The sequence below is a fragment of the Mesocricetus auratus genome, unplaced genomic scaffold (assembly GCF_017639785.1).
Source record: "Mesocricetus auratus isolate SY011 unplaced genomic scaffold, BCM_Maur_2.0 Super-Scaffold_100003, whole genome shotgun sequence".
Lineage (NCBI taxonomy): Eukaryota > Metazoa > Chordata > Mammalia > Rodentia > Cricetidae > Mesocricetus > Mesocricetus auratus.
Window position 1 is genome coordinate 100,484,432 of NW_024429188.1, and position 10,928 is coordinate 100,495,359.

The following is a 10,928-nucleotide window of genomic DNA, read 5'->3' on the forward strand; positions in this document are numbered from 1 at the left end:
TTCAAACACAGGACCTCTACACACCTGAAAAAACCTCAAACAGTAAGTTGATTAAAAAAACAAACAAACAAAAACAACAAATACAAAATGCTTACCAATCAAGCCCTAGGCTTTGCCGCTGTATGAAACAGAGATTCTGGCCTATACAGTGAAAAGAAAGAAAATGTATTATATAGAGTGAGCATTTAGTGAAATCCACTTGACATTCATCCCTCTATGTTTCTTTTACATGAAATGGGAGATATGGAGATGGGGGAGAGGCAGGCATAGGGGGTACCTTAGCAATCAGACCACAAATCCTTCCCACAGATTCCAATGCCTGAATTCATTGACAATTTTAACAAGATATTAAAATGTAGAAACATATGTTAGAAATCAGCTGTGAAGGGTGCAATTGCCACAAACAACATAAAATACCTTGAGGTAATGTTAACCAAACAAGTGAAAGACCTGTATCGCAAGAACTTTGAGTCTTTAAAGAAAGAAATTAAAGAAGCCCCCCAGAAAAGGGAAAGATCTCTCATGCTCTTGGATAGGTAGGATCTATGTAGTAAAAATGGCAATCCTGCCAAAAGCAATCTACAGATTCAATGTAATCCCCATTAAAATAACAACACAATTCTTCACAGACCTTGAAAGAACAATTTTATATGGAAAAACAAAAGACCCAGGATAGCCTAAACAACCCTGCTCAACAAAGCAACGTCTGGAGGCATCACCATCCCTGATTATGTGCTCTATTATAGAGCTTTAGTCCTGAAAACAGCTTGGTATTGGCACAAAAATAGACAGGTAGATCAATGAAATTGAATTGAACACCCTGATATTAACCCATACATGTATTAACATCTGATTTTCAACAAAGAAGCTAAAAAAACACAATGGAAAAAGAAATCATCTTCAACAAATGGTGCTGGCATAACTGAATATTGGCATGTAGAAGGCTGCAGACAGATCCATGTCTATCCACTTGCACAAAACTTAAATCCAAATGGTTCAAAGACCTCAACATAAATCCAGCCACACTGAACCTGTTAGAAGAGAAAATGGGAGGTACCCTTGAACGAATTGGTACAGAAGACTGCTTCCTGAACATAACACTAGTAGCACAGACACTGAGGTCAACAATTAATACATGGGACCTCCTGAAACTGAGAAGCTTCTGTAGGGCAAAGGACACAGTCAACAAGACAAAAAGGCAGCCCAAAGAATGGGAAAAAATATTCACTAACCCCACATCTGACAGAGGGCTGATCTCCAAAATTTACAAAGAACTCAAGAAGCAAGTCTCTAAAACACCAAAGAATCCAATGAAAAAGTGGTCTACAGCACTAAATAGAGAATGCTCAATAGAGGAGTCTAAAATGGCTGAGAGACACTTGAGAAAGTGCTCAATATCCCTAGCCATCAGGGAAATGCAAATCAAAACAACTGAGATACCATATCTTACTCCTATCAGAATGGCTAAAATCAAAAACACAAATGACAGTTTATGCGGGAGAGGATGTGGAGAAAGAGGAACACTCCTCCACTGCTGGTTGGAGTGCCAACTCATACACCCACTTTGGAAATCAGTATGGAGATTCCTCGGAAAAATGGGAATCAGCTCCAGGGGATCCAACTACTTGACCTATGGGCACTTCCACACATGCGCACATATACAAAAACAAAAATAAATCTTAGTGGGGGTGAGGAGGAATAGTTTGTAGAGAATGAGTCAAATTATAGAATGAGTCAGCAACCCTCTAGGAGTGACTGTCACTCTTGGTATTTTGGGTCTCTACAGACTCAGGGAAAGACTTTGAGCATCCATTTTAGTGACGGAACTGGGAATGATTACAGGGGAGGGAATGACATCTCATAGCATACACATACTCTGAATTTCTATGTTATCTTAAAAACTATTCCACCTTCACTTTACATAACTGTAAGCAGGCCATGAAAATAGTTTTTCATCATAAGCTAAAGAAGGTTCTGTACAAACCTGTAGGAGCATTTACCTGTGAGTAGATAGATCTCAAGCACTACCTGGCTAGGATACAGGTGCTTTTTCAAAGAGGAACTTCTGAAAATGAATGGGGAGGCAGGAGGTAATCACTCAGAGAAAAATAGAATATAAGGTAAGCAGCACATTCTATATCTGACTACAAAATCAAAATTACTACTCAGACTTTTGACACTCCCTTCAAAATGAACCATAGTTTATACTGCATACATCAAAAAGAAATTGTTAAATATTACCTAGTAGGCAATGTCCATTAATTTCTAGCAGGGGAATGTCAAGTTTATTTTATCAAGAACCTGGTAAAAAAAAACTCATACAGGATTATGGATAGCAACCTTTGAATTGGGAAACTGAGCTGTTCACCAGATTATACAAGATCATTTCACAGTATATTAGTGGGAACAATCAGCAGCACAGTAAATTAGAAAAAGAGACATCACGAAGAAGCTAATATGATTTAGGGTAGTTCCATAGATTATTCTAATCATTAAATAATAATATTACCATGTGACTACTGAAATTAGACTTTCAGGGAACTAATAAAGAAACAAACTTCATACCTTCTAATAATGTCTTTTGTGGATGTAAACTGGAAAATATCCCCTATAGGATTCTGGGGATCACATGGATGCAGTAAAAGTACCTTTAATCCTGAACACAAGTACTACAAATCTCACTCAGGTCTATTGTTCTGCTTGAAAAGTTAGGATTTGTAAGGCTAATGTCCCATTTCCTAAACCCTTTATACTTCATAGTAACAATCAGGGTGAATAATATTTAAAAAACAAAGACAACAGTAAAGGCTGGCAAAATGGCTCTGCAGTAATCGCCACTTGTCAATGAACCTGTCAACCTGAGTTTAATCCTAAGGGGCACCTACATGGTAGTAGTAGGAGTTACTCCAACAAATTGTCCTCTGACCTCTACACACATGCTAAGACAACAACTTACTTTTACACACACACACACACACACACACACTTACACTTAAACATTTTAAAGTGTCCAGTAAGTTACTTTGCTACAAAAACATACATAATTCAACTTCAAAACAAGAATAAAACATGTAGTTGGGCATGGTGACACACACTTTTAATTCCAGCAGTCTGGAGACAGAGGCAGGTGAATCCCTGTAAGTTCAACATGATCCAGTGTACATAGCAAGTTCCAGATGAACCAGGGCTACAAAGTGTGGCACTACATGCTTATAATCTCAGCACAAAAGAGGTCAGCCTGAGCTGTAAATGTACCAAAATGATTTCTTTAAAAAAAGGGGGGGGCGCGTTGGTGGCGCACGCCTTTAATCCCAGCACTTGGGAGACAGAGGCAGGCGGATCTCTGTGAGTTCGAGACCAGCCTGGTCTACAGAGCTAGTTCCAGGATAGCCTCCAAAACAATACAGAGAAACCCTGTCTCGAAAAAAACCAAAAAAGGGGGGGGGTGACAGAAAATAATAACTCTGAACAAAGCATAATCTAAAATGTCATTAAATTAAATTTAAACAAGTGTAACCTACAACTCCATATGCTAAGTTTAAAAAATAATTTTAAATGCTTAAAAGTATTTAGACTGAGGAGTTTCTCTTTATCTTGCCTTGAATATAAATCAGGTGTCATACAACAGAGGCATGAGTGTAAATAGATCATGTTGCAAATCTCAAATAACTATACTGGCTGAGGGGCAGCAGCATCACCTACAACATGTAATCATGACATTGGGAATCTGCAGGAGGATCCTTTCAGCCCAAGCGTTTGGGAGCATTGTGAGGCACATAATGAGATCCTGCCTAAAACTAAGAAACATAAAATAATATAGAATGCCTTCATGTGAGGCAACATTGGAAGCATAGCTGCCCAACTACCAGGTGAGCGAAGGGGCATGTGTACCCTGACCAGTTTTTACTGGTAAATAGAAAATTTGTAAGTCATTTTTTCTTATTAAAAAATCATAGAATCAGGACCCCCATCAGAATTTCTAAATTAAGACAAAACTGTACTGTACTATAAAATATTTTAACTTCAACATTACACAGAAAAAGTCTGGGAGAGGTGATACACATCTAAAATTCTAGCACCTAAGACTTTCAAGTGAATTTTACTGCTCTAAACTACCAAATACTCACACATTTCTTTTCTGAAACATTAAGATGGCTTTTGCATGATGATAAAAGCATTAGCCTTGCGAACTTAGAAACCTAAATTTAATTCCCATTTCCCTGATCCTGAAAGTTGTCCTGACTTCCACAAATGCTGTGGCATGCATGCACCTACACATGAATAAACACATGCATGCACACACACACACACACACACACACACACACTTCCCCACATTATTAGTGAACCTACACACATCATACAAACAAGAATGTGGTTTAGTTCCTTATTTATCCACTTAAAGGCCTCACATATTTCAAAGTAAACATCCAACAGACTATGGTTCAACTAAATTATGCAATGCTACCACTCAAAAAAACAGAAACTTTTCCTTTTAAACCATTGTATGAAAAGACTGATGCCAAAATTTAACCACACAAATGACATTAGCAAACGAGGGAGACCCAGAAAATTGACAAAAGTACAAGTCGCTATCAGATATTAATTATCTTAAGTTTTAGATCAATCCCTTTGGGTATGATTTTTTCTTCTTTCTTGTTTGAAAATAACAAAAAACAACCCAAGATTTAAACATGCACACAATAATAAAAGCATCTGAAAATGTAGGAGACAAATCATTTCTGTAGCAGCCACCATGCTGTTCCTGAAACTGCTCAACCAAGTTCATCCCCCCCCCTCTGATTTTTGAGACAGTTCCTGGCTATTGAGGCCAGATAGATCTCAAATTTATGATGTCACACTGTTCCCTCTTCAGTCCCTGCACATGCTCCTCCTTAGTTATCAGAAATGCAAGTGTATCAATGGATTTACTCACTTTAAAGTTGAAAATGCCACCAATCTACAAAACCATACATAATGATCCAAAACCAGTAACTAGTCAAATAAATAAATAAAATCAGGTTGTAAGGCTAACCCTCACAAGACAGCCCAATTTAGCTGGGCCTCAAAGCACACTATCACGTAAGCCAACCTTATCTTTTTAAAAATCTTTACTTTTATTTTACTTGTGTGGGTGTTTTGCCTGTAGGTCTATTATATGCCATGCATTCAATAGCCACAGAGACCAGAAGGGGGCCACCGATTCCTTGGGACTGGAATTAATCAGTCCATGTACCCCATACTTTCAGTACCCGCAGAGGCCAGAAGGGGGCATTAGATTCCTTGGAATAGGAATTACAACCAGTTGTAAACCACATTTCGGGTGCTGGGATTGAACCTGGGTTCTATAAAGAACTTTCAGCCTCTCGAAGGTGTGACCCCTGAGACAATGCTCCACCCCTGCACCACCTACATACATTTTATAATTACGTTTAAGACATACTCCCATGTAGATCAGGCTGGCCTTGAATTCACCATGTAGTGAATATGCCCTAAAACTTCTGTTTCTTTTGCCCCCACCTTTCAAAGACTAGGAGCTCAACCTAGGCCTTTATTCTGTCAAATGTCTCTTAGCTATTTTTAAAAAACATTTTAGTATCTGGTGTCAAAAGCCTTTCATGTCAAACAAAAAGGTACACAGAAAAAACCTCTCAAAAAGTCAAAAAGGGGGAGGGAGGTTACACATAGAAACCATCTCAAAAAGCCAAAAACAAAAACAAAAACAAAAAAAAACAAACAAAAAAGAAAGAAAAGAAAAAAAGGGAGGGCTACACAGAGAAACCGTCTCAAAAAAGAAAAAAAAATAAAGCTCCACAGAAAAACCCTCTCAAAAAGAAAAAAATAAAAATAAATATTAAAAAAAACAAAAAAGGTGGATCTACAGAGAAAATGTCTCAAAAAGCAAAAAAAAAAAAAAAAAAGGTTAGGCTACACAGAGAAACCATTTCAAAAAGCCAAAAAACAAAAAAAACTACGAAAACAAGGGGGAGGGGGACTATACAGAGACACTGTCTCAAAAAGCCAAAAGGGAGGACTACAGAGAGAAACTGTCTCAAAAAGAAAAAAAAGAAGAAAAAGAAAAAAAGGGGGGTCTACAGAGAAAACTTTTCAAAAAGCATAAGAAAACCAGGGGAGGAGCTACACGGAGACACTGTCTCAAAAAGGTAAAAAATAAAAGGCTACACAGAGAAACTCTCTCAGAAAACAAACAAACAAAAAAGACAAAAAAGGGATTATACAGAGACACCGTCTCAAAAAACCAAAAAGAAGAAAAAAGGCTACACAGAAAAAAAATCTCAAAAAGCCAAAAACAAAAACAAAAAATAAAGAAAAAAGGGGGGCTACACAGAGACACCGTCTCAAAGACAAAAAAAGGCTACGCAGAGTAACCATCTCAAAAAGACAAAAAGGGTGGGGCTACAGAGAAATCGTTCCAGAACCCCCCCAATTCAGTGAGTAAAGTAGGCTTTACTGTACATAGATACATGGCTGTTCTGCTACATAAACGTATTTTTAACATTACTAAAGTAGATTATTCTAGGTAGACATTTATAAAGCACATACTATGTATAACTAAGATTTAAAAACATATATAAATTATATGTATGAACTATAGCATCTAAGAACTAAAATAAACCTTGCGAAAGCTTCTGGAAGCCACTCCTATTGATGCTTACTGCTCGCATGTAGCTCAGAAGCTCGAAGATACTCGGGGGCTCGACGACACTCGGGGTCTCTGGGTCTCGACGATGCTCCGGAGCGTCTTTGAGCTCCGGAGCTCACCGCTCCTGGTCAAAGATTCAAGGTGAAGTCAGTCAACTCGAAGCTCCATCAGCCCTCCCCTTTCCCACTCCCTGTCACCTTTCTGTCCGCTTGCTTTCCGTTAGCTTGCCTCAGGTACTTACCGCCCCTTCGGCTTTCTAGAACACACAGCTCCCTGAACAGCACACTCCTAAAGCTAAGACAAAATGGTCGCGCTAGTTCCCGTGAGCCTCCTTTTATAGGCAGTTTATGGCCCCACCTACACGGGTCTAGATTGGTTGTGCTATGATGATTGACAGGGATAACGTCTACTCTCGTCTACTCTTTCACTAGAGAACCTGCCTACTATAGAACCTTACTCCTCATTGGTGGAAAGTGTTTGAATTTAAATCCTTGTGCACGTTGAGGGTGCAAGAATTGTGGGAAGGGGAAACCGAAACCCACGGTGATGTAACTCATATTCTACACCCTGATTGGTTCGTGCCAAATTCAAAAAACCCTACTAGGCGCGCTCTCAAGATAAGCTCACGTTACTGCGTTTTTGTGTACAGTTCTTTCCCGCCATTTCTGCCTTAGCCATTAGAACTGCTGGTTTTGGAGGGCGTGGTAGGAGGGGGACAGGAGTCCTGAGGGACACTTTAATGGAGTTCATGTCCATCGGAAAAAGACCACCAGACTCAATACAAACCAAAATTATCCAAACTTATTAAAGCGCTGTTAGCCGGGACACAGTCTCTAAGCCAAATCATAAATGTACATGCCTTACCTAAGCAGGTGGAGGTAAGGTTGGTAAAACTGAAAACCACAATTTCTCCACCACAGCGGAATTAACGTCAATGTGAGGAATTGTCTCACTACTCCCAGCAGTTACATGGGGAACTGACTCACTCGCTCTGCCTATGGTGATTAATTGACGTTACAGAAGCCAGATCAAGAGGTTAATCATTTCACCACAGTTACACAGTTCTGAGGATGGGGCAAGGTTGGGGTTGTCAGGAATTTAGGTAGTCGTCTCGTGGCTATCGCAGCTACTAAAGTGGGGTGCCTAATACTAAATGGTGTTTCCGAACCATCGCTTCAGTGAGCAGTCAGCTGAGTGATCCGGTCACCACAAAATTCTGTAAAGCCCAAAGTTAAAAAAAAAAATCAGCAAATGTATCCCTAGCCAGAAGTGGCGGCATACACTGTTAATAAAGGTACACAGGCGGCAGAGGTAGGCAGATTTCTGAGTTTGAGGCCAACCTGATTACAAAGTGAGCTATGGGACAGCCAGAGCAACACAGAGAAACCCTATTTTGAAAAACCAAAAAAGAAAAAAAAAGTGCAGTGAGTGAACCACATCTGCCTCATGATCAGTCTCTATGTGTGGTGGTGCATGCTTTTAATCCTAGCAAGAGGGAGGCAGACTCAGGTGGATTTCTGTGAGTTCGAGGCCACTGTGGGCTACAGAGTGAGTTCCAGGACAGCCAGGACTACACAGAGGAACAACAAACAAACAAAACCAGAAAGAAAGCTTGGTAAACAATTCAAAACAGCCCCCCTTGACCCTGAACTGGTCAGAACCAGAAATTTAACCTATAAAATAATAATATTTCAAATGGGCTGGAAGAAACTATCACAACCAGAAACACGAGTGGTGAAATGAAATGAGAGAACGGGACTAACAAATCTGTACAGCTTTGCGGGTATACTGTACTCACTAAGTTATGCTACTTCAGTTCTTTTCGCTTAACCTATCAGAAGTCTTTAGCATGAGAGGACATGAATCACACAGTTCCGTTGCTTTTGTACAGGACTGCTACAAACATTAATGTACATAAGCCTCCTTATCAAATCTAGGGAAAGGGGGCCAGCCAAAGAAACACGCCCTGAGCAGAGCCAAAGAAACATACTTTGTCCCTGGAATCAGAGCCAGTGAAAGAAATACACCCTGGCCCTAAAACTAGAGCCAAAAGGCTGAAAAGGACCAGAGAAAGAAATACACTTTGGCCCTGAAACCAGAGCAAAATGTGACCCTAACCCTGTGCAGAAAACTAACCAATCCCTGAGCAGGAGCTCTAGCTAATCTGAGCTCAGCATTGAAATCTGACCAATCCCCACCCTGGAAATCTCCCTGGAAAAACTCCACCCCCTAAGACTCCCTATATAAACCCTGTGTCTGTTCAGCTTCTGGCTATTCCAGCTGCCACCTGTCCTCTGCCACCCTGGCATAAGGCAGCCACTCTCTGGATTCTTAACTCCCAATAAATCTCTTGAATGAGGTTTGGGTGAGACCTTCTTTTACCAGAGCAGAGAAGACCCTGGGCATAGCTGAGCAGAGCAGGGCTGTAACACTTTTCACTGGGGAAACCTTCCCTGGTGAAGCAAGGTTGTTACACTCTGCTCTCCAGGGGACTGGAGCCAAACTCTAATGCCTTCGCTGGGTTTCACTCTCTCCTGTCTGAGCAGAGCTGATACACTGGGGAAGCCTTTCCCTAAAGCAGGGCTGTAAGATGCTATGCTTACTGTGACCTGTGGTATTCCTTGGCTCCCAAGTGCCAGAATACCTTTCTATCCAAGCTGTAACACTCAGTATTCTTTGTCTCCTGTGTGCCATAATCCATCCCTGTCCATCCCATCCAATCCATTGAAATGCTTACATCAACAGCACTACAGATAGTACCAGGAATCCATGTTTTGAAACAAAAAAATCTCTTAAATGATATAACTAGAGTTGAGAGGGGGGTGCAAATGGCCTGGCTCTAGCATTCTTAACAACAGCAGCTCATCCACCCATCCTAATATATCAATTAAGGAGAAAATGATTGATGAAATAAAGGGGGATTTTTAATCAGTATGCATTGGGGAGAGGAAAAGATGGATTTAAAGTTTAAACACAATAATTAGGGAAGGAGGGTGAGAGGTATGCATAGTTAGCACTCCTTACTGTGTCCCCACACATGTACACAGACAAACAAACACATGTACACACACACACCAGTCACCAATGAAAACAATAAATAATTATGCATGCAGAGATGCTCAGTCAGTAAAGTGCCTACAAAGCAAAAGAAACTGGATATAGTTCAGCAGGTAATCTTACCTAGTTCAATTCTCAGCACCCACAAAGTAGCTTACAACTATTTGTAAATGTAGTTCCAAGTGATCCAATGCTCTCTTCTGGCCTCTGCAAGTACCAAACACAGGCAGATATACATCAAGGCAAAACACCCACACAGATAAGAAAAGATGAGATAAAATAATCTAATTTTAAAAACACAACACAAGAGTCTGAATTTGATCACCAGTACTAACATAAAAATGCATGGTAGTGCTTATTTGAAATTTCAGCATTAGGGAGACAGAGAATGGGAGATCACTGAGACTAATCAGATAGCCTAGCCTAATCAATGAGAACAAGGATAATGAGAGATACTATGTAAAGAACACGGTGGATGGATGGCTCTAGTGGAATGACACCTGAAGTTGACCTCTGGCCACCATGTGGGCCTATATACAAACATGTGTACACTCAATGTACTGACATACACACAAAAAACTAAGAAAGTAATTACATTCACACAAATAATCTAAAAGAATAAAAGAACAAATTTTTTAAAGAAAAATTACCAAAAATTTAAAGTAAAATATAAATAAATATGAGTGAATCCTATGGAAGAGGAGACTGAACGAGTGTAGGAGCCAGAGGACTGGAGAGCACAAAGAAAACAAGGCCCTCTGAATCAACAGTATTGGTGCACATATGAACTCACAGACACGGGGTGGGGGGGGCAGCATGCATAGGGCCTGTACAGAGTCTGCAACAGATGACATCCTTGCACTCAAAGAATATGTCCCCCAATCTCTAACCCAGAAGTTACCTCCAATTGATGACCACTTGCATAATGAAAAAATGGTTTTTTTCAAGGGAGTCTCACAGGGGAACTAACTATTCTTTAGGGTAAGCTGCATGTGCAAGGGTAAACAGTCCACCGGAAATGAACTCAATGGCATCTTTGCAGGTTCTTTGCTTCATAATATAATGTCAGGGATTTTCTTTCTTTTAAAATTTTTATCTGATTTTTATTTTATTATATTCATATGTTTTTCATACTTTTATCTCTTTTTGCCCTACAGGCCCTCCATATATATATATATATGTATATATATATATATATATATATATGT

The 10,928-nt window shown here is 39.8% G+C and overlaps 1 protein-coding gene across 2 annotated transcripts in view; it reads right to left on the reverse strand.

Moving 5' to 3' along the window:
* Usp26 (ubiquitin specific peptidase 26) overlaps positions 1-9,934 on the reverse strand; it is a 48,495-nt gene extending 38,561 nt beyond the window's left edge. For both annotated transcript variants that reach the window (XM_005085561.3, XM_021236222.2), the window contains exons 1-4: positions 9,844-9,934; positions 6,677-6,787; positions 2,001-2,065; positions 96-141 (exon numbers count right to left, since the gene is read on the reverse strand). The gene's annotated coding sequence lies outside the window, so the exon portion shown is untranslated. The remainder of the gene's footprint in view (positions 1-95; positions 142-2,000; positions 2,066-6,676; positions 6,788-9,843) is intronic.
* Between the last annotated feature and the right edge of the window lie 994 nt (positions 9,935-10,928).